Source organism: Anas platyrhynchos, chromosome 3 (genome assembly GCF_047663525.1).
Source record: "Anas platyrhynchos isolate ZD024472 breed Pekin duck chromosome 3, IASCAAS_PekinDuck_T2T, whole genome shotgun sequence".
In the NCBI taxonomy this organism is placed as follows: domain Eukaryota; kingdom Metazoa; phylum Chordata; class Aves; order Anseriformes; family Anatidae; genus Anas; species Anas platyrhynchos.
The window spans coordinates 109,635,850-109,661,455 of record NC_092589.1 but is presented as its reverse complement, the minus strand read 5'-3'; the positions used below and the strand labels follow the sequence as shown (position 1 = coordinate 109,661,455).

Sequence of the window (25,606 nt, the reverse complement as noted above, 5' to 3'; positions counted from 1 at the left end):
ATACAGATTTTTGGAAAGTTACTTCCATTGAACTGGAATTCATCCTAAATTTCCTTGGCACTGATTTAATGATTTCTGAGGTGATTTAACAAGTATTTCACAAATACCAGACCTAAGAGAAAAGTGCTACTTCAAGTTGTCTCAGTGGATAAGACATCAACAGGATGGTTGAGCAACCCTTTCATGGCAGCCCTTTTAACCAAAGACTCAGTGAACTTAATGTGTCTACATTAAGTCTAGTCTACACCACTATATTCCTAGCATAGCAGTCACTCTGAAGGAAGTTTTTTAATTTCCCATGCCGTCTATTCAGAAAACTCAGTGCTTAAGAAATACTCTATTTAGATACTTAATTTCCCTAATTTTAGGCACAATAGAATGCCAGATGAGATTCTCCTTACAGGAGGCATGGTTTACCCAGGCAGATGATGAGAACCACCTTCCATTACCAAAAGAAAGCTGACCTAATTTTATATAAGACTTTTTTATGATATTGAAGACTACCACACCACATAAGTTCTCTAATACCTATTTTTAATTTGGCTTTACTCACATATCTCCTTAAGCAGGTAGGAAGCCAATCCTAAGCATAGCAGAAAAGCCTTTAAAATATCAAAATTAGATGTCTATCTATGATCTTTATGCATGCTAAAGCCAAAACAGAATATTATGATCACTTGATCTGCTGTGCAACATACTACCTACATTTTGTCTCATATTTTATAATGCACTAGATTTAAACCAATTCATTTTTAATTAAACAATTAAGAACTCCAAATTTCCTTAGCTAAGCTGCTTCAAAGTTTCATTAATTACAGTGCAGATCAAGTTTCATTTCTCATTAAATTGGAGGAGTGTGATTTAAAACAGAACTTGTGAGATTACCACTTCTATGGATATGTGTGTACAGTTAGATAGCAAAACATATGCCTACATATAAAAATTGACATATATATTCCTGATGTGAACACAGTCATTAAATAGAGTCAATTATTCCTTTATGCTTTTCAAAACTCTACCAATTGCTCCCAGCACAAACCAGGTTCAGATCTTGGCTGTTTCTTTCCACTGGCTCTCCAATTTTCTCATCTCTAGCTTTTCCATTCATTAAAGTCATAATCAACTTCTCCTTTCCCCCTATCCTTCTCAGCCCCCAAATCCCTTCATTAGCATGCCTGACAAGTCTTATCATGTCAGATGTGAGCTCCCTACTCACGTCTACTAATGCTACTGTTCCCACCTACCTCTGAAGCCTTCCCTCTGCCCATTCCCACGCTCTCTCTCCAAGCACCTCCCAGCCCTTAGGACTATCTGCTCCAGTTGGCTCTTTTCCTGCTCCCTGTGGTCCTCAGGAGCTGCCAGCTGGCCTGCTTCTCTTCTTCCTCAGAAAATTAGATACTTTTGCTGTCCCCACTACCTAATGTGGAGTCAGGTTCATGTAACCCCATCTCAGCAGGAGAGCTCTAAACTCATCTTTTTGCTCTTGCGTTGCTGTTCACACCATTTCTGGGGCCAGACTCCAGCAAAAGAGAATCCAAAAGTTGTGCACAGTTGTGATTAAAGGCATAATAAACTGGCTTATAGACATCAGCTGCTGGATGGACTCTAAATTCCTTGATTGTTTTATGAACACATCACCAAACATTGATTTGCCTTTAGCTCTAAGCCTTCAGTTTCTTGTTTTGAGAGCAGATATTTGTTTCGGAGTTTTATATAGAACTATTAAACAAACAAACAAACAAACAAATAAACAAATAAACAAACTTTGAGTTGTTAGAAAAACAAAAAAAGAATTAGGAAAGAATTTTCTGAAAACTTTGTCAGAAAAACATTTAATAATAAAATAATAATAAAAAAAAAAAGAAACAAACAAAGAAACAAAAAAGAAAACATGTCTTTGTCTCTCCATAGTATGTGAAAGTTCAAACTGACCATGCTGTTTGGATTTAATGTCTTAAGTAGCCATTGATTTTTTTGTTGTTGTTGTTTGTGCAGAGTGCTAATATCTAGTCTACAAATTGCCTAGAGTTGAACTTCTACTGACAAGGTTAGTCGATGCTTGTAGACAAAAGGAATTACTTTTCTCATATGTTATGAGAACTAATCATCATGGGAACAAAAGAAAAATTTGGCTACTGAACTAGAGGAACTAACAGATCCATTACTTTCCTGGAAATGTTTCCTTTTCACTGGCTAATGTGCATTATGAGCTAATGATAATGCTGCACATGCCTATATGGAAGGGATGACCTCTTTCTGTCCATTCTCTGAGCAGACAGACAAAATCTATCTCCATTTCAGACACCACACAGCACATTACTATGTTTTAGCGTATATTTACACTAGAACTGGGTGCTAGGACAGCTCTGCAATTTCCAAATTGCAGATGGTTCATGTCTGGGCCATTCAGTGCACAGCCTGCCCCCATTTATATGGACTTACCCACATGTAAAAAGCTCTGTTCTTTGAACATCTTTCTCATCCTTTTTGATTATCTACACAGAAATTTGTCCTCTTAGAAGAATTATTTTCAAGCCTTCTTCTGGCTTCATCTCATTTGGCAGATGTAAATGAAAAGCAATTTAATATCCAGTTACCTTGGTGTCTTTCTCCCAGATGGTGTTCTGAACCTGTTCTAACCTACATTTATTTCCCCTTTTCTGACAGAGGCAGCTTATTCTTACCCATACCAACATCACCTTATTTTTGACATGCATGACAAATTAGAAGGTTCAAAGAACTCAGTTTGGTCTTTTTTGTTCCGGATCCATAGTGAAAATTTATCTAATTCTAGAAGCAGTTCCTCACCTTCCTCACCCTTCTTTCACTCTCTTCTTCCACGAGGATAAATGGAGGATAGGAGAAATATCTGGCAGCAAAGGAAATGGCAAAAGTCAGGACAGGGAAATTACTGAATAATTACTACCACGTCCTGCAAGGCTTAAATGGCACTACATAGCCTGCAGAGGAAAGTACACCAGATAAAGTTAGACTCTTTTATTTATTTAATTTTATCTTTTAACATGCTTAAAAGTTATTTCAGGGCTAAATTTCCTCCCTTATTACCAGATCACACAAATAAGCTGTCTTGCAGAACTGGGTCATTATTTGAAACTTTGTTGTGTCCTTAAGGCTACTATGGATGGGCTCTGAGATTAAAATGACATCACAACATTTGGTAAAAGAATGTATATTAAGGAAAGTATTATGGATATTATGGAGGGAGGCAGTTAAATGCGGGTTTATGAATTTCTCTGTGCACTTGTTTTTGTATGCAACAGGTGAAACACAAGATAGTTTTCCTGGTTATGCCAAATTCTGTATAGACACAATGGATTAGGGTTAAGGAACTATGTGAAAAGCTGCAGGCTTTACTTTCTGATTTAAAGTACTTGTGAGTTTTTTTTTTTGTTTTTTTTTTTTTTCCCCTCTGGAAAATGCAGAAAGAAATTTTTATTCTGTTTGTTGACTGACAAACGTTGTCTAGCCCAAGACAACGAATGAAATACACATGGACCACACCCAGTTGCACTACCACTGATTGATCTTCCACTGAGAAATCAGCACAAATGACCTGTCACCTGCTGCTGCTTGGCAAAGAAAAGATAGCAGAGTGAAGATGGGACAGACCATTGTGTCAGGAAGGCAAAAACAGACTTCTGAGAACAACTCAGATCTAATGTTAGTTTTGTAATTCACCCATGTTGATATGTCCTTTATAGTTGGGAATGCTTCATTAAATACCATGCATTGTTTAATAAGCAGTTTGCCAACGTTTCCCCAGTTTCTTTTAAATCTAGGGCCAGCAAAGAAACTGCTTTCTAGACAACACAGATAGTTTAACTTCAGCAAATGTACTAATGTTGATAGTGTCAAAGAAGAAACATATCTCTGACAAGAACTGAGCAGAGGCTGCACAGCAGATAAGGAAATTATTATTATTGTTTAAATGAAGCCAAAGGAAAATTGAATAAAGATAAAAGAGCAATCAAACACTTTATATATATATATATTTTTCTTTCTCTTCCTTTCTTCAAAGTGACAGAAATCCACTGGATTAATACAAAGTCAACAGGACGGCCCCACTGAGGAACAAAGTTATCTGCAGCCTTCTTTATCAAATGAAACATTCTAAGAATCTGTTTTAATTAAGAGCATTACTTCTATCTTTTACAAAATGCAATCTTCTATTTGGCACAGCTTTAATAACAAATGGCAGGTATTTAAACAAATGGGATTTTAGCCATGGAAGAAGGACGATATCTATCCATTTGTTTTGTTTAGAATTGATTCACACCTTGACTGATGTCCATGGGTCTTGCACAGATGTAGCAAGGGAACTGCATGTTTTGTTTAGTGTTGTTTGTTCTCTCCTACATGGTAGTGACCTGATATCTTACTGCACACACTGAAACCTTCTTACACAAAGCCACTCTCTCCCCCTTCTGGTAGGTAGAGCAAGGCTGGATGCAACCCAGCAGTGATGAACAGCTACAGAATTGCCCCTTCTTATATGACACCAATCACACATACTCTGTTAAAGAGGAGTTCCTTTTAATTCTTCCTTATTTTTCTCCTCCACCTTCCTCCCCCTCACTGTCAAGTTTGTGCCAGCTAGGCACAGCTGGGCAGTCCCATGTCTCTTACCACCTTTGTGCTGGGACAGCAAAACTGTCCTTGGAGTTCTTTACTTCAGAAATATGCAAGTTTAGCTATACATCCTGATTTTAAGTAGCTGCCTCGTTACTTCGGTAGTTAAACATCAAGCACTATTTTGGAGAAAAGCGTGGGAATTGAGATTTGCTAGATGTGCCCCAAAGGAGAATTTGTCTAGTTTTAGATTGTGAAATACTCCAGCTTCTGGTGTTGTTGTTCCTTTTTATTTCTCAGAGTAAACACATACTGCTACTCTGACATGCCTGGTCCTTCAAATGTTAACACATGAGAATAAACTTTTATGGTTACATGGATCAAAGGGTTGCACAAAATTAAGAACATGCATTAAATGTTTGCAAGATCAGGAATGTAATCTACTGTGCCCAAAATAAAATTTCAGTGAACCTAGAGAACACTTTGCAGATATTTTCTTCATCTTGAATTCAGATGAATATTTCAGAAAAGAATGAAGTTGAATATGAAATCTCTGAGCATCATTCTGCTTCATGAAAATTGTGTCTAAGGCAAAGAACAAGCAACTTATAGAAAGTAAAATTTTGGTTCTGACTCTACAATGTGAATGTCTGCTTAACTTTATGAACAAGACTCTTGGCATCTTTGGGTTTACTGTATAATGGTTTGTCACACACTGGGTCTGTGTGACTCTCTTGTGGCTTGGCTTACTTTTATGCACATTTTTGCAGAGCACTAAAAGCAGTCACTGGTCTTATAAGTGTAAGTTAGCTTTCATTCTAAGGGATTTTTTAAATACCTGGATTTGTTAAGCAATCCATAATATAACTGTTCCCTCTTGCAGTTAAAAATCATAACTTCTCCAACACTAGCTGCTGTACCTCACATAAATATAATATTGCTATCAGCTGCCTATTGACTTAACATATTTGATTTCTTTCTCTCTCTCCTACTTAGAAAGATTAAAGGCTTAAATGGTCTGCTATACCATATCATACCATATGTTAAGAAGAAAGACTAATTTTGGCTGCCTACAACATTCCAAGCCCTATTTAAATAATATTAGCTAAAGCTCAACTTGTATAAATGCTTAAATCTGCAGATGTAAGGCTTTGACTAACTAAGTCCTCTAAGGACCAAAATCTATGATTTACTGCTTTTGAAAGGTCTGCCATGCTCCAGGGAGATGTACTATTTCTTGGTGGAGTCCTGGCAGGGATCAGCAATACATTCACAGGATTCATTCACACCCACTGAACTTCACTTAGGAAGAGATCAACGCAACTCCCCTAAACCACATCATTCTAATGGTTGAAAAGCTCTTGCACAGCACTCACTTAAAGGCAGTTTTTGCTTTTCACTTGCTTAGCTATCCACTCATGGTCAACTATAAGCAAATGCTTTCATTCCTTCTGCATTTTGTTTCTCTCACTATCAAACAAGGCCTTCATGAAGGTTTTCAGTGTATTGTGTGAGCCATCATGTCATGGAAACGTATAGGTGAGAGATGAGCAGAACTGCCAACATAAGCTTGCTGTCAGACACTTATGGGTATCCAGAGGTGGAAGGTCAAATTTGACAAATTGGCCCTAAAATAATAGGAGGCATTATTTGTGTGAGGAAAATTAGACAACATAGATGCTAAGGAGAAATGATTTCATCCTCATCAGTTGGAACAGCTTAGTACTTTTTTACAATGCGTTTTAAGGCAGCTCCTGGGAATAAGGTTATAGGCATTAAATGAAGTGCTTATGGTTCTCTTCTGGGGGTAGATTCAATAAATCTCCATTCTTATGGAATTTGGGGTGCATGGGCTGCTGCAGTAGACAAAGAGTATCAGCAGCTCTGAGCTCAGACAGTGTCTGCGTTTCAATTTCATGCTTCAGTTTGTTTCCTGAAGAAATTATAAAATATTTTTTTTCCATTCTTATGAACAACTTCAAGAGCTGTTCTATTTATTTGCTTATTTTCTGTTTATCTAGTGAGTTGTTATTTTGGGTTGTTTGGTTTGGTATTTTTCTCTTCCCTTTGCAACATTACACATTGGCTGCTGCTGGAGATGTAGCAGCCTCAGGACAGAGAAGCATTCTGTGAGGTTACAGAGGATTCCCTCAGTCATCTGGGTTTTCTGCATGAAATTTAATGAACTGACATATGTCAAGTTAGACTCTGTGATACCATCATCCTATCTAACATTAAGCTTTTTGTAATGTATTTATATATTAACATCCATGTATTGTAAATTATATATGTCATCAAACTATGACATTTGAATTATATTTTAAAACAAGAAGGAAAATATAATACTTATAAACTTTATAGTACATCCTTTTCCTGACCCAGTGAAGTTATTATGCTTATTTAAGTACTCTTCTTTCTACACAGACTCACTTGCCACTCCTTCTGTATCTTAACTAGATGTTCTATCTGCTATTCTGGATGACTGATCCATGTGTACACATGTGCATGTGAATTGCCATCATAAGTTAAGGATGAAATTATGCCAATGATCACAGGAAAACAATTAATTACTCTGAAATTAAATCTAGTTTTTCACTAGAAGTTCTAGTTTCTTCCTGTTCTAGTTCTAGTTTTTCCCTAGAAGTCAATCCAAATCTCTATTTTGGAGCATAAACATATCCTTATGGATTTTTGCTTAAAACTTATGTCTTGCTTACAATGAAATTCTGAAGGTAAGGAGCAGCCAACTGAGTTTTAATGTGGCACTGCAAATGTATGTTTCACTATTCCTTGTAAACACAAAGGAAGCACTCCAGCTGATGATCTACATCAGACTGTACATATGGCAAACATCAAGAAAGTATCAAACTTGCTGCCTCAAAGAAAATAACATCAGCAAACTGTGATTGTATTAGGTGCTGCATACAAATACCTATTTCCATTTTTATATAGGAATTACACAGTATATTGACTCTCCTCTAAAATCTGGATTTCTTGGCCATTAAATAGCAAACCTTCCATCCCAGTCCCAGCCACATCTGGTGGTTCACCCTTTAAATCCCACCTACCTGGTCTGATTCATTTGTATACTTTATTGTACAGCCAGAAAGCTACTATCAGGCATTTCTTCAGGCTGCCTGTGAGGTTCCCATGAAGATGAGAGATGTTTTGATCAGATAAGGCATTCTCAAAAATCTTCTTTACAATTAGCAGACACAATCATAAATTCTATTTTTTCAAGTCAACAACATTATAGTTTACTGCAAAACAGAGAGATACAATCCTGCTTACATTAGACATTGCTGTTATACCACACACTGAAAAGTTCTACCCATCCAGATTGTGTTCAATATTTCTGTATGTAGTACTTTCCAGCTTTCTTACAAGTACTGAAACAGATCTCGGTATTCACTGTATTGCTATTTTTATTTAATTAATTGGTTATGTTTTTTTGTTTGTTTGTTTGTTTGTTTTTATGATCCACCAAAAGAACAATGACATCACTTTCTATTTCAATTTATGATTTTAAATTTATGATTTTTAAATTTATGATTTTAAAATACTCGTACTTGAACCTGCACCTAAACTATACATTATGGGATATCCTGTCAATTGTTTATTTGTTTTTCTGGATTTTCTACAAATCCTTTATCTCTGGTCCTCTAAACTTGCCTTAGTAACCAATTATTTTACTTGATTAAAATAAATAAATAAACATACCTCTGATCATTTGATGGTCACCATGCTTGAATAATATTGCCAAATGAAAAAATACTACTGGAATCTCAAAACTTCTCTAATATTTGAAATATCTGGAGGTATTATATTTGCAAAATAATTAGGAATTCAATGGGACAAAAATCCCTGTCTAGTGACTCAGCTAGTCATGATATACACAACAGAGGTTGACCAGAACATATTCAACATTGCTGCAGCAGAAGTCATTTTGAGAAGAGAAAAGCTGAAAAGGGAAAAGAAAGCTGATTAGTAACGTTTCTTGTGCAAACTTTTGATGTTCTTTCTTCCAAAGACCAAATGTGTATGCCCCATGGAGCCTTAAAATGACATTTCTACACTGCTTACATCCACTGATGTTCAATCAGAAGGTTCTGAACTGGGCTTGCTTATTTCTACCTAGGGAGAAGCTTCACCCTGAAGGAAGAAACACCAAACGCATAAGTTTATTTTATGCTGAGTGCTTTCTTTACATATGGCAAAGATATAAGTTTATCCAACAATGGTCTATTACGATATGGCTAAGTCATGGGATAATCTTAGGCTGGGCTGTTAGGATATGCTGTGCTGATCTATGTCAGTATCGTGTTAACTTGGTGCCAATTTTAGAGGTGTTTTGGACTCTGATAGTGAGATACAGGATGAGGGATAGAAAAACAAAATGAGAACAAAGAGATTTTTTTTCAAGGGATTAAAAGGCAATCTATAGCAAAACAGATATTCCCGGTGATAAAAAAGTCTTTGGAAAACAGCCATTTTTCTGTAACGTATGTGTAAGAAGGAGAACCTTAAAGTGCTTCCACTTCATCTATATACCTCCCACTGTTTTCATCACTGTTGCTCGTGATAAGCCCTCTCCTCCATTTCTGTCACTCTCCCTTGCAAACCCTTGTGATCTTTCCTCCTTTTATGGCTTTATGCTTTTAAATTGCTCTAAGTCTGCTGGTAAAAGAGAATGCCTAAATATATAACAGATACACCCGTTCACCTTGGGATGAATGTTTTATCGGTTCAGATGTCATCATACTCTTCACAATCACATGTTTCTTTCTCCAACACATATGGCAAGCAGCTGTATCATACTGGCATTACACTTACTTACAGTTTATACCTGGGAGATCCAGAGGTTCAAAATTAAAACACCAGCAAAAAAAAACAAAACAAAACAACAAAAAAAAACATTTCTGACCTCTTCTTAGACAGTGTTACTTTTAATCAATGAAGACAATGAAGAAACAAAGATCAATGAGGAAATAAATTAAGCAAGGAATAGTATTTCCTTTGTCTTCAGAAGATACTATTCCAAAGGAGAAAGGGTGCTATTAGCCCCAGATCTGTGTCCAAAGGTGATCAAGAAATGGCCCAAGTTTCTGATCTTGTTTCTCTTCTCCAATTTTTATTAAAGAGAGAGGAGTAAATATTTGCATCTGGCATAGCTAGAGAGCTGAGTGCTCTAAAAATAACATCCAGTGTTTAAGTAGCATGGTTCTTTCAGATATCTTGAAGCCTTTTTATGGGAGTGGATAAGATATATAATCCCTATTTTCCAAGACAGAAAGATCAAGATGCTATTGAGTTAATTCACCTGTCCAAAGATAACCAACCCTTACTTTCTCATAAGGGACAGAATCAGATTCATGGCAACCCAAGCAGCTGAATTCTGTTTCCACATTCACTCAGTCCCCAGCATTTCCCTACTGTTTTATGATACATAGCAAGGGAGAGGCCATATGAGTGTCTACAGCACCCCTCCGCCATTCATACCACAGTTGTATCTGTCTCTCTACACTAATAATGCCCACAAGCTGGGGCATTGGTGAATAAATGCAGAACTGACAAACATTTAGTCTGCAGAAAAGCTTTACATCATTAAGTCAGATGATCATTAAGTCACATGATCAGAAATTGCTGGAACTACAGTGATTGCAGAGATGGAAACAAAGCTTTTACCTATTGCTAGGTGTTGGCACAAATTACTTAGTACAACCAGAAATCCTATCACACAGCAATGCATAACAGTGCAGCACCTGGTTGCAAAGAGCTTGCCTTCCTCTCACATGGTCATCAGGGCAGAAACCTTTCAGCACAAGTGCACAGCACAGAGCAATCAGCCCATGTTATATTTAGACTGAGAAGTTTTCTTTCATTCCTGCTGTATGGACAGACTGGGAATCACATTGAATACAAAACCAGATTCCTTGACTGCATTCCCTCTGCTAATGTCCACTTGCTTTATCCTTCCCTTCTCATATCCTGACATTTGTCAACCACAGCATAGAAGTTTTTCTCTATTTAAAATGGCAATGTGATGGGTACTTATTTTATTGACACATCTATCCATTCATGTTGGAGAATTATTGATATATTCACATTGACTGACAGCCCCCCCCTTTTTTTTTCTGTCTCCTTTTTAAATTTTAAACATCTGACATTTCCAAGGTATTTCACCTTTTCCTATTTACAGCAAAGCCCTAGCTGTGGAAATACAAACTTAATTTATTTTTTTTTCTCACTAAAAATAGGTATTTCATATCTTTCCCCTATTTTGTTTCTGTTAATACAAAAACAAACAAACAAAACAAAACAAACAAACAAACAGCTACCAAAGACTAGTGAACATCATTTATAGCCAGTCAGGACCACCACTTTTCAGGATAAATTCAGAAATGGATTCAATTAGCTCTTCTTAGAGCTCCCCTGCTACCATTTACAATGGGACTGTTCATGGTGGTGAACAGCAATCTTTATTAAAAAAATATCTCATGCTCTCTCAGCTCATAGCACCATACATGTAGGATATGTTGTAGCTAAGTTTCTTGCTCTGCTGCTCACATTGGTGCTGTCTATCATTTTATATTATTTGTCTTGCTATAACTCCAGTAATTGCCTGGTGTCAAAAGCTCTTTGGAGATTGCTAAACAGACCTTCAGTTATGAATTTTACTTGGAAGTTTTCATCCCTGGAAATGGAAATGCTGTGAAGCTACACTGATGATTTCACACATGTAGTCTCCCTAATATAACAGCCATCTTCTAGGTAGGGCTGAGGTGAAGAGATGTCAGGTGGTGGTGGCCAGAATCTTTTCTTCCCCATATCAATCACCAGGAGATCATCCCAGCACGTGGCAGGAGGCTTATTGGTGAATGCCAGCATAGGAAAAGGAATCAAAATCCAAAACAGTTGTGAATCAGTAGGATATCCAGCACAAGTGCTCAAATTGGGAAGTGGCCAGGACATGGAGACTAACAAGATAAATGTGCAGAATACGCTTGCTTTATTGCTAACTCATCTCTGTATTTCCCTTTCTCCCTCTGCACATTTATTGCCGTTTGATGGTGTTTTCCAATAGCACTGTAACTTTTCATTGTGCAGGCCAATGGGCCACAGTGTACAAATAAGAGACCAGTGAAGCCTGTTTTTTGAATACTTCCAGATTTCTGTGTGTATCCTTTCATTGTTCATTTTAATAACTATATCCTGGGATTACAAAGTGGATCAAGGGCTACGATATGCCGAAGGCAAGTGTAGCCACCCAGTGGTCATTCAGAGCTATGGTACGCTGCAAGTACTCCATGGAGCCCAAAGGGTTCACTGTTACTGTTCCTTCAAGCTATTCAAGAGCCCATCTACATAGAAAGGAGGATGCAAAATCACATTAAACTTTAGTTAGTATATTTTTCTTTCCAAACTCTAACATAAATAATCCCACTAGTCAATTTATCTGTGATCAGGAAAATTACTGTACAACAGAATATATAATACTTTTATGATGTTATTTCAAATTTGCATTCTGACAGCACAGACAAGCCCAAGCTGAGATTAAACCCTCAGTATTAGTGACAGTACACTGATTTATAATAAGTGACAGCTTTTTCCCCAAAGATTTTACAGTTACACAGACAAGAAATGAAAAATCAGAAGTGCTACAAATCCAGTTGGGAAATCAACCCACGAAGTGTTTCTGGGCCTTTCAAGGTGAACCCAGGAAGCCATGGCTAATTTATAAAATTAATCCGTCTTCTATGTTTTAATCTAGTGCCCTCATCACATAGCTTTATTTCCTACACTGAGCATTTTGTGTTGATAACATCACTGATATAAATAATTCACACTGCCTTTCATTTTCTAAGTGGCTTTTAAGGAAGTCATAGAAGCTTGTAAAAACTGTAGGAAAACCAAAACGAACTAAAGAAACCACCATTAGTATTTCATATATTGTGAAACAACTTTTTTTTTTTCTTTTTTTTTTTTTTTCTGGTCATGGAAGAAGGATGGCTAGATTTCAGGAATTTTTCTTAGGTGCAACAGACAAGCTTTATATTTTGGGTTCCAAAAAAGCATTGGACACAGAACTGTCCCAGAAGAACAAGATATCACTTACATATTTCACAGATATGTCATAAGTGATTTTTGTAAAGTGTTTTTAGAGGATTACAAAAGAGATCACAGAATCACAGAATATCCGAGCTGGAAGGGAGATGTCATAAAAGACCTGAAAATTAACATTATATTAGGACATTTGGCCTCAAAGGACTATGACTGATAAAAATTATTCATTGTGATAATGGAAGTATATTTTTTATTATACATAGGCCAGTAGCATCCAGAGATAGGTTAGAGTTGTAACTGAAGTTTAAAGGCAAATTGGACAAATGCTTGGACATATTAAAAGAAATATCCTGAGGCTGCTTTCATGAGATTCAGGAAAGTCTGGAACAAAAAATAGGCCCATTCCAGTATTGGATCCATCTGCCAATTTGATACTAAACATAGCTATGTAAAAGAAAGTACAAAGTGGTACAAAATTCTATTTATGTCATCTTTACTTCCAGCTTTATTTAAAAACAAACAAACAAACAAACAAACAAAGAGTTGCTGTTAATTGGAGGATGCATGTTCTGCAGAATTTGCAACAAATCCCAAAACCCTAATGAAATTTCACTAGTGAGCAATAAGTACTGAGCATCAGACTATATAAGGTGGAGTCTTCTTTAAAAATAAATAAATAAATAAATTAGTCTTACTGTTATTCTACTGTTGCTGAATGATAAAATAAATAACATTGACTTAAGTGGAATAATCATCATCCTAACATTAAGCCTTTCAAAAAATCCCTGTTTCCTGTCTTCCTTTGCATGGAGTTGGTATGTATAATAATGATTTATCAAATGAAGGGGAGGCATCATTCTCAAGAACAAGTTCAGATTAGTAGAAATCTGTTCATTATGATTTCTCTTCTTTTGCAGAATCACAGAATAACAGAATGGCCAAGGTTGGAAGGGACCTCTGAAGATCATGTAGTCCAAGCCCCTGCCGAGCAGGATCACCTAGAGCACATTGCAAAGGATGGCATCTAGGTAGGTTATGAATCTCTCCAGAGAAGGAGACTACAGCCTCTCTGGGCAACCAGTTCCAGTGCTCTGTCACCCTCACAGTAAAGAAATGCCCCCTCATGTTCAGCTGGAATTTACTGTGCTTTAGTTTGTGACCGTTGCCTCCCATCCTCTCACTGGACACAACTGAAGAAAGACTGGCTCCTTCCTCTCAACACCCTCCCCTCAGATATTTGTATACTTTGATGAGATTTCCCCTCAGTCTTCTCTTTTCCAGGCTGAACAGGCCCAGCTCTCTCAGCCTGTACTTGTACAACAGGTGCTGCAGTCCTCAAATCATCTTACTGGCCCTCCTCTAGACTCTCTCCAGTATCTCCATGTCCCTCGTGTACTGGGGAGCCCAGAACTGGACACAATACTCCAGGTGTGGCCTCATAAGGGCTGAGTAGAGAGGGAGGATCACCTCCCTCAGCCTGCTGGCCACACTCTACCAAATGCAGCCCAAGATACTGTTGGCATTCTTGGCCACCTGGGCACATTGCTCATGGTCGGCCTGTTGTCCACCAGGACTCCCAGGTCCCTCAGTACAAGTGTCCACAGCCTTCCCTCATAGGACTTACCCTCCAGCCCTTTTACCACCTTTGTTGCCCTCTGGATGAAGTGAAATTTCATTTTCTGACACTAAAATTAGACTTTGGTACAACAAAAAGGACATCCCTTTAACATAGCATGAGGAAACACTGTTTTCTTCACGTCTTTGGTGGGGCAGAAGTGAATTAAAACCTGCTTGGCCTCTGGGGTATTAGTATAAATCTGTGTATGTGAGCACTGAAGAAAGCTTGAATTTAAATTCTCTGCCCTTTGAAGAATTAGCCTCCTAGATAAGGTCACTTAAAAACAAACAAACAAAACCCCACTAATTTGTCCCAGTTTTAATCTTCACCATATGTAAAGGCAAATATGTTAGAGATGCTTTGGTTATTGTCACCTATTAATTTTTGTCTCAGGACTTCATGTCCAAGACCTCTTTGTCTTATTTGCTTTTTCTGTATACTGTCTGTGTTTCATGCACAGCAGCAATCACTGCTAACCTCTGTCCTTATGCACACTGTTAACCCAAAATCCACCAGGACTCCCAGGTCTCTCTCTGCAGAGATGCTCTCCAGCAGGTCACCCCCCAGCACCTTGTACTGGTGCTTGGGGTTATTTCTCCCTAGGTGCAGGTCCCTGCTCTTGCCCTTGTTGAAATTCAAGAGGTTGCTTGTGGCCCAGCCCTCCAGCCTGTCAAGGACATGCTGAATGGTAGCACAACCTTCTGGGATATCAGCCTCTCCTCCCCATCTTTGTGTCATCGGCAAATTTGCTTAAGGTTCAATCTTTATTCAGTCAGCTCCTGATCTACTGTGAGTCTTCCTAAGAAGTGGTATTTTTGGTTCAGCTTCACTTTCTTGCCTTAGGGAAAACAAACAAACAAACGAAAAACAATAGTCTTTAACAACAGTTAAATCTGATTTTGTAGGGCCTAGGATTTCAGAGTTTGATTCTCCAGTGCCTCAGTAAGGATTCACTCTGTCTGATGCTGTTTGACATTCATCATGTTTTTCCCCATAAGGTATATTTTTTTTGACAATCACATTGCAGTCTTCTCTGACACCGGGACTCTCAAACAGGCTCCACCTGAAATCTGTAGCAATTTGGTATCTTTTGCAGGTTTAACACTGTCACTTTTGGCTGAAATTAGCTATGAATTTCGATACCTTTCAGGGATACAAAGAAAACGTAATATCACCTTTGCTTCCATTGGAAACAAATAGAAAAACAATGCAAAATAATCATATAGCAACAACAACAACATTTCACACAACTTACTGAGTTTTTCATTGTTCTGCAGTGATGTTTTCTGGAAAACAGACTAATAGCAGACTATTTTCTCACAGTCAAAGTAATCCCAAGACAAGTGATGTCCTTTTGACTGTTTGTAGGAACCACAATCTGTTAACTTTAAAGATTCAGTTTTGTATTGTGTAGATCTGTAGAAGTTTTTGCTTGTAGCCAAAACAGGTCTGGCTGCAAGCACTACATTTGCTTCCAATTGAGTAAAGTGAAACTTTTGTGCAAGCATACTTGTACTGAGTTCCTGAATGATGTGCATTAGCGATCAGTGCTTCCTCAGCTGGGACAATAATTAGAAGCGGGGTCTGAATCAAGATTCTTGAAAGCAAATACCCCCATTCTTTGCATTAGTTTCCAATCCAAAACCAGATGCAGCTCTGAATTTCACAAATGAGATCCCCTTCAATAATGAGCAGAACTAAAACTTCAGATCAGATCCCCCAAATTCAAGGATTTTAAAATCCAGCTCTCTACTTTGCGGTTTGGACCCCAGTCTCTTTCTAGAGATATTTTCAAAGTTAAATCGTAGTAATGGGCAAGCAGTTTCTAATGTTTTTCTCTTCAGAAAATATTCCTATATATCTTTCAGCTGGTCAAATTATCCTATTTGAAACGCATTTGTAATTTGCTGTGACTGAGTGACCTGCTTGTGAGGCTGTATCTGATCATTTGCAGACCCTGTTAAATAACAGCTTGTGCATGACTTTAGCAGATGGTTTAGCTAACATATAATTTCTATAGGTATATAACATAACATTTGGAATAAGAAAGCATTATGGCCTCAAGATTCTCTGTTCAATTTTGCAAAGTCATTTGCTCCTAGCTGTTAGAGCATAGCAGTAAAGGACTGTACAGCGAAAATTATGATAGTGGTAAATTAAGCTGAATAATAATCACTTTTAAAATAATACTCCAGAAACTCTACTAATAATTGTATAAAACCAATAATTTCACAGATAGGTACAAAGAATAAGCTATTTTCATATCAGGCAAAACAGTTTGATCAGCACTGACTTGGTCATGGTTTTAAATGCAGTCTCCAGAGAAGGTTTATTTTGACCTAGTCATCATTAAATCTGGTATTAAAAAAGAATCAGCAAACAATTCCATAATTTCTTTTTGGGAGACAACATATTTTAAAGGATATGCACTTTCAAAATTAAGAGGTTAGACTTTGCTCAGTGCACTTGGATTTCATTCCAGATGTTAAGAAAAACAATAATTGGTTTGTGGCTCATGTTTTTCAGATTTTGGAGGAAGAGATACTGCACAGCTTAACTTCAGAAGTAGGTAGTTATTTTTCCTACACTGCCTTTGTCACTGATGAAGGGAGTTAGAGGTCCTGGGAAGCAAGAGGTTACTATGTAATACCATGAGGGCATTCCATGGCTCCCCTTGCTATCCTGATCCCAGCAGCATCCGTAAAGCAGGAAAGATAGGCTCTGCAGTTTGTCCCACATTTTTTTTTTTCCATCAGTGAACAAACTGGAATGCTACGTGATAGCTTCTCTACCTATGAACGTAGGCATTTCCTTTGGAAAGAAATCCTGATGCACAAGCTAATGAAACATAACCCTGTCTCCTCACCTCACAGAGTTAGAATGAGGGAATGAGGTCACAGGACCCCATGAGCCAAGCCTACAAGGTTTACTGCAAGACCAGTCATTCTCATCATACTGGCTCAAGCCCAAGAGTCTCTATGAGAAGTTGCTGCATTGAGTCATCCCCTATAAGAACCCACCACTATTTACTGACCATGGAAGAAACATAAGAAGACCCATTTGTTGTGCCCACAGTCAGCTTTTATCACATTTGTTAATCATTTATCCCCTATTAATTGCACGTCAGTTTGTTCAGCTAATATTAATTCTGCTGTGAACATCAGAGGATGTCTTGTGAGCAGATCTATGGATGTTCTGCACATGTATTAATGAGAGAATATGTCAACCTCCAGAGCTAAATGAATATAAATCAGTAATCTCTGCCAAAATATCCCTTCAGATGTGTTTTTCTTAAATATTGTAAGACACACACCCCCACACAAAAAGGGATGTATATGACTTTGCAAAACTGTTCAGAGCTTCCATTCCAGTTTTTATTTCCAACCTGCCCTACCTTCTCAGACTCCTTCTCTGAATATTTAGGATACCTTAATTGTCTAGTTCAAACCTAAAGTCAAATGAAAATCATCATTAAGTAGTGGGAGTAGCTCTGCTGATTGATGTATGTGAATACAGCAGAAAGAATCACAGCACTGTCAGAAAATTAAAAGTAACCATCAATTCCAGTAAATGAAGACAGAGTATACAAAACTGTCAAAACATATAAAAATATCACTGCCAGTCCTGCAGCACCCACATACACGATTCTATTTTCTTATGAATTGTTCCAACCCTCATTTACCAAGGAAAATTGCTGTCATTACAGTGAGGTGGTCAGGAACACTCTCATTCTACTTTCAGAATTAGAACACATTGATCACTTCATACAACATTTTTCAAGGGGAAACGTTGGTCTCAAGAAGCAGATTGAAAAGCATTTGCAAATGTCTTTTGAAGTAACTGAGACTTTGTCTCCAGAAATGACAATTCTATGATCCCAAATTGCTTTTCATAGAGAAAATTAAGCAAATTAAATCACAAAATATATATTAAAAGCAAACAAAACATTTCCAAATTGCCAAAGCAAAATGTTACAGCTGATCTGAACCAAAACCATATCTTCTGAATTTACGGCCCATGATGTTTTTAGGTTTTGACTTCTTTGTCCTGATGCAGGACATAAACATTTTTCCATACTGTTATATTTGGCCAGAATGTGAAATCTATTTCCTGCCTGTTTCTTTTTTACTACCATAGTGATGGCAGCTCTCCTAGCACAGTCACAGCTGTAAGATATTGGCTCTGCTGCAACTGTGAGAGTGCGTTTGCTGAAATATTTTATGTCAGTTCCACAGACCCAAAAGATAACTGTTCAGCAAACCAATGTTTTTACTTCCTAGGATAACTGTAGATATATAGTTTTACACAAAAGGGGGGTAAAAAAAGACCCTCAGATCTAACTTGTATTATGGTGTTAGCCATAAATTTAAGAGTAGATTTCCCCTATTTGCATCAATGAATCTACTTCTCTGAAAGCATTCCTGTGATTCACCAAAGTGCAAAGGGTCTCTTGGGTCTCATGCAGGCAATTTTAGTGTTAGCTATAATCCATATTTTAATACTTGAATATAGTGATGGGAGATGCACTAATACCATGGAAATGGTCTTAAATATCCCCTGTTCCAAACAATGCCAGAATTATTAGATGTTAATAGACTTGCTGTATTCACTCTGCTAATTTTTTGTCCTGCTCCTAGTCCCTATGTGATCTCTCTTTCCTGCCTTGGTTGCTGTCTCAGAGTACAGATAAGGCTGCTTGAATTTCTTCTCTTCTCCAGCTCTTGGAAGTGGGATAAGCTGAAGAGGGCCCATGTATTGTATTCCTTTCCAGCAGCCAGGTGTTTTCCTCTCTTTCCCAAGAACAACACTAAAACAGAGATTAGCCTTCAGTCAGATCTTCCGGCATAACAAAACAAACAAACAAACAACAACAACAACAAAAAAATGTTGACTGTCCTATTTTTGGATAGTTAAATAAATGAATAAAATAAAATAAAATAAAATAAAATAAAATAAAATAAAATAAAATAAAATAAAATAAAATAAAATAAAATAAAATAAAATAAAATAAAATAAAATAAAATAAAATAAAATAAAATAAAATAAAATAAAAAGATGGACTCTTGACTCTCCAACTCATTCCCATCAGGATAAAATCTCCTGTGTCCAAGAATAGAATGACTGTGTGGAAATAGCTTACTGTATGCCACATCTGCCACATTAAATCCTCACAGCAGGCTTGGGCACAGTTCACAGTTGGGAAGGGCCCTGCCTAGTGCTATTCTATCATGCCCAGGACCACGCTGACATTGACACACACTGCAGTCAACAGATGGTACCCGAGCCCTTCTCCCAGTATTATGTACTAGCTAGCCTAGTATTATTTTCTAGCCTAGCATCCTAGCAAGAGTGGTGCTGAAACAGGCTTTTAGGAAACTCAGACAGTATAGAAGATGCCAGCATGGATGTTAAGCCCCAGAGAAATGTCCCTGACTCTACATAAGTGAGATCAGCTGGAGGGTGAGAGGTTAAGCCTTAGTGCCACCCTCCCTGAAAGCCCACTGAGCCCGTGTTTATAATGGATAGCAAAGCTTGATCGTGTTGTCAACATGGAGTTGGAACAGAGGACCTTCTGAGGTCCCTTCCAAACTCAACCATCTTGTGATTTGGTGATACTTTGTTGGCAATGGTATTGTAAAAGAACTGAGCAGGATTGTCATTTCACATACTCCCTAAAATATTAACACTGGAATGAGTGTTAGCCTACTTCAATGAGCATTGGGATTTATTCTAGTGACTGAGACTTTTCCTTAAGCCTATAAATACCTAGAATTGAAAATCATTATTTATTTATTTATTTCAGTCAAAATGCTAATATGCTTTCCTGCCAGAGGGCAGGAAAGAGATGGAACAGAGAGGTCAGCAGTTTTAATTTTGACCCTAAAATTGTCTCTGGGCAAACCACTAAACATTTGAGTTTACCCATGAAACAAATTTCTTAGACCCATGCAGCTAATGAGAGCTACAGAATAATGAATCATATCATCACTTCCAAAGATAATATGTACAACCCTAATGCTTTCAAATTTCATAAAGATGACACAAGAGCAGCTGGAAACCTGCCAAACTTCAGAACAGTTCTTGAGTTATATGCACAGTATCAAGGCACAATATGTATGGAGGAAAAAAAAAAAGTGTTTTGCAGAGAGACAGAAACTGGAAAATAATATGTTAATGGATAAACAGACATACAGAGATCCATTTTTTTGTTCTGTGATGTTTCACAGGCTGGCCATGTCTTGTGCATGATTGATTAGTCTCCTTTGTGTTATGACCCCCACAATGTTTCTGGGATGGTAGACAGTTCAGTTCTGTTCTCTTTTCCTGTGTGTATTTCAAAATTCTTGCAATTGTAATAATAATAGTGAAAATAATATTAACAGTACTACTAATAATAGCGGTGAAATTACATATAAGATCAGTGGTTTCACATGTTTGTTAACAGCTAGCAATTCTTTATAGCTCCATGCATAAAGTGTATATGACCTAATAAAATTGTGTAAATATACTGTCATTAAATATATGTAATAATTATTCTAATTTGATATATTCTTAGCTGTCAACAGGTTTTGGACTGGGTGTTGGGTGTTCATACACGGCAGTTCAAGCAGAGGTGGCAGCCAGCAGATCCCTCAAAGGCACACTGCCAGTTCCCTGAGTGCTGGCTACTGATAAAAGAGGGAGCTTTTCAGAGTTAAAGTGAGTGATGCCCAAGCATGCCTTCTAGGGATGCCAACATCACTGCAAGAATGAATGAACTGCTGTGTTTGAACTTGTGTCATGTGGTGATATCTCTGTTTTGTTGTGTGGCCATCACCAACACGGAGTAGTCCAAAATGCCACCAAACAATGTAGTTACAAGGGATACAAACATATGAAGTGTTTTCTTTCTTTGACAAGGACTGAAAGACATGGATTCAGGGGTTTTGTATGTTTGTTTGTTTGTTTTGTATTAGGAGTGCATATTTCTACTTGTTATAATAATATTTTTGAACTTTATTGCAATTGAACCATGGGGAATGATATTTGCCAACTCTACTGGCGAGGATGGGCCCCATTTCTATATATCATAGCTTTGCATTTTTACTTAAGAAGAAACTACAATGAGAGCTGGAAAATAAATCATTAGGTTTTAAGTGAAGAAAGGGACAGGCTTCTTTTTCAAAGTTGGTGCCAGAATCACTTCCAGGTATGACCAGAAATTGGGAACTTACAGCTAAGTCCTGGGATTTCATTTTGTTCTTACCCATTTGCCTTCAAAATGATGAAGCGCTCAGAGAACGCTTTGCAGGCCTGGTGACAATGAGGATTGCAAGCACTCTTTTAAATATAAAACATCTATAATAAGAAGCAAAAACAGGCAAAAAAAAAAAAAAAAAAAAAAAAGATTGGCTTTTTTTAATTATCACCACTTACTTCATCATCACTTTGAATGAGTGCTCACAATTACTGTTAGTGTGATATTTTAACCTAAATACTAAGGAAGAAAAATTTGGCCAAAACTCAGAACAAATTTTCTGTTTTGTCCGTGTGAAATACTTGATAATTTGTAATGCATTTAGCCATTAATCATTTTAAAGGGCTTTTAAATGGGCATGAAGTCCTTTGAGTCTTTTCCATATACAGACATTGGATCAGGGACCTTTGCTACAAATTACTTTTGTCTGGACTTCTAATACAAAATCAACTTGAGAACAAGGGAAATACATCACTGTTAAATTTTATTATAAGACAGAGCCATTATAACACATCATGGGAAACATTTTTGAGCTGTTCTATTAATAACAGCAGTGCCTGATTTCTTTGGTTTTAACTTACCTTTTTCACATTTTCTCGTGACATTTTCCAGATATAAATTGTTATGATGAAGAGTCATTCAAAGCAAGGGAAAAAGCTGTAATTATGTTTCTCTTTTCTAAAAGAAAGTGGGGCTGGAGGGAGATTATTTTACACAGATCAGTGAAGGACACCCTAATAAAGATTGGTCTGGAACATTTCTTTTTATGACAATTGACTTATCAGCAAGAGCCATTGTAGCAAATCTGGAAATTACATAATTGCCAGAAACTGTAGATATTTGACTTGGCAAGAACCTTAGGTGTCTCTGATTTATTATTGTAAGAATTTGGCTCTGCAAAGATGAAGAAATGTTTAATGAAAGAACAGTAGAATACAAATGAAACAAGCAGAGATCCTGTTTTCAGAGGTTATATTTAACTACATTGTCACTACTACTGTAACACAAATAAACTAAACTGAAAGCGTCCGGGATGGCAAACTGGCACAAACATCAATCTGCATGAAAATACTAATTTCAACAGCTAAAAACTCATCTTTTCCACTCCATTTTGTCCTGCCTTTGGGCAAGTTATTTGTGGGTCATTCAGTTTATTAGATGTTATTCCTTTTAGCACAGGAACAATAATAAATGTAAAGCTGAAAGAAACTGGTTAATGAACACTTGCATTTTTTTTTATCTGTCTTTCAAAAGGCAGTGAAGTCCTTCTGAGTAACAACATCTAAAGACATTAGGCATTATAAGCGTTACTAAAGTTAAAAGAAATGTAGGTAACCAGGATACAAGTGGTGAAGTGGGAACACAAAGTACTCATTTTAGATTTGGAGGATTTGCAGACCACAGCAATTCTGAAAACACCCATAATTATTCTTTGTATCAGAAGACCGGGTCACCACACAGTAGATTAAGGTGAATGTCTTTGCTTAAACCATTTGCATCAAAGAGATTTACTTTGGCAAGTCCTCCAGGAGAAGTTTTCCCTATGATAAAGTTCAGTCTCTTTTGCTGGAGAAAATGCTGTTTCCTGAAAATGGATTATAATCTACTCTTTAATATCTCCTTATGTTTCTTGTGTTTATCTAACTACCTCATAGAGGAGCTGCTAACACCCTCAGTTTATCTGTCTTGGCGTGCAGCAGGGCAGCAACAGCTGGAATCAATGCCACTGCTGCCGCTCCGTGCAGCCGCTGTAAAGGGAAAGAAATCCTGACACTGTGTGAGATCGACATTCCTATCTCCCAGAAGACACACGTGCTGGCACCACCATCATCCATTAGGCCAGAAGTTTTTAGCCTGCTATCAGGTTGGAGCTTCCCTACTGGCACTTGGACAGACCACTGCCCTGCCAGAACTCTGATCATCTCCATGTTACGGAGGAGTAAAACACCCTGTTAGAAAAAAATGTTTCTGTTGAAGTGGAAAACTCAGATTATATATTTCATTGTCAGAAGATTAGGGAGAAATATGGCAAAAAGTCACATAAAACCACTTTGTTATCTCCATAATATTTTTCCAGGAGTAAATACTGAATAGATGTTACTAGACATGTTGGGAGAGGGAAGGTATGTCAAAGAGTCTGAAGTTACTTTTGCTAAATGGAAGATGGAGATATCACTAATAAAAAATTAACCTGCTCCATATTGACCATGATATTATTAACAACTGAAGTCACATAGGCAAATATGTTTCCAGAGACCAGAATGCATAAGTCTTCTGCCTAAAAGCCTTGATTCCAGCATACATAGATGAGTAGAGTCAAAGTCTTTTTTAGCAACTAATGGTAAATGGGTATTGGTGTGGCCATCAGCAGTAAAATATGTAATCATCAGAAAACAGAGCATGTCCAAACCATTTGGCTTGGGCTTTACCACTCTGTCAATGTTAGCAGAAGCAGCATAGTTCATGCAGTATGTCATGTGCTACAAGAACATTTATTAATGGACAGGCTTATGAAGGTTTTTGTTTCCTCTCTCTTCCTGTAAGCACCAGCTGCAAGATTGTTCTCTCAAATTATTTTATGTGGCCATAGCCTTGCTGACATGCATTCAGCTCTACTCTTAGACTACTTTCATTAGCTTGCCTTCATTTCACAATTATTTTCCAACTATTTCATACATCTACATTTTTAAAAGAGTGGGTAGGAACATCCTCAAAGACTAAATTCTACTTTACTGTTCCAGCATGTGCATTCCTTTTTTTTTTTTTTTTTTTTTTTTTTCTGAGTATAAGCAAGCAATTTTAACCTTCCTTAGTAGATTTATTTGTATTTTCTAAGACTATATTTTTTAATAGGAAAACAATCATCTTTCACCTCATCATCATGATTTATATCACACATTACATCTTTTACACATTTATTGTATTATAACATAAATATTTTTGCTTATTTTTTTTTCGGCTAAATTATATTGTAATCTTTAAAAATCAATACTAAATAAAAGGCCTCATAAGTCCTAGAACAATAGAAAAGTCACTGACAGGAAATTTGAAACAGAAAACATTATATAATTATTATTACAGCAGTGGCTGGTAAAAAAAAAAAAAAAAAAAAAAAAAAAAAAAGAGGCAACAAAACAAACAAAAAAGCAACAACAACAAAAAAATACAACACCATACTACCATACTTTAAAAGGTCTTAGATGTCTTTTAGAGGTCTTTAGAGGTCTCTTTTTTAGATGTCTTAGATGCCTTTTCATTCATTTTCCACAAGGTCATAATCAAAGGGCAAGAGTGAGGAAGAGCTTCATTCTCACCTGAACTGAGGAGACTGAACAACAGAAGTGTTCTTTACTCATTGCAAACACATTAGCTGGAACACATCTGTCATCCTTAAAAACTGAGAACAGCTACTACATTGCAATCAGAAAAGCTGGAACTGTGTGTCCTGGAAGTCCTGGAAGTCCCCTTGGAGGCACTGCAGGATGAGGAGCTGCTAGCACATGCTTCAGAGTTGGAATGCCCATGATGAGAGAAATGGAGACTTTGAGCTTGTGTTTTAGAGGAAAATGGAGAGGATCCTATGCGAGCAGATTATCAACATTTTGTGCTAAGTAAAGGATTTCATTCACAGACCATTAAGAAAGTTTTGAACTGTATGGGGGCAGCTTATTTTCTAGGAAAAATAAAATTTGATGCTGACTTGAGACCCTATTTCAAAAATTAAAAGCTGTTGTATCATTTCAGGTGCATCTGAGCTACTTTGTTGTTGTTGTTGTTGTTTGGTTTGGCTTGGTTTGGTTTTGCTTGTTTGTTTGTTAACAACAAAACAAACAAATTAAAAATTGGAAAAGTCAGTTAGGATGCAAGGTGACTTTTTATTTATTTTTTTATTTTTTTAACTAGCTGAAGCTATTGATCACCTCAATATAATTATGTGGATTGAAATAGCGAGAGGTCTTTTGAACCTGGTAACAGGATTGGAACTTTACTGCTGCAACATGCCATGAGACCATCTCACAAAATGTGCCTCAGGTTGTCTTTTAGGAGAACTTGCACCTATTATAGTTTAATAGTTTTTGTAAGAATGGAATCAGAAT

At 37.1% G+C, this 25,606-nt stretch overlaps 1 long non-coding RNA gene across 1 annotated transcript in view; it reads left to right on the top strand.

Annotated features, from left to right (window-relative positions):
• Positions 1 to 25,515, top strand: part of LOC110351867 (uncharacterized) — a 74,414-nt gene extending 48,899 nt beyond the window's left edge. The window contains exons 3-4 of the long non-coding RNA XR_011808584.1: positions 13,572 to 13,682; positions 24,781 to 25,515. This is a non-coding gene — a long non-coding RNA (uncharacterized lncRNA). The remainder of the gene's footprint in view (positions 1 to 13,571; positions 13,683 to 24,780) is intronic.
• The last annotated feature ends 91 nt before the right edge of the window (positions 25,516 to 25,606 follow it).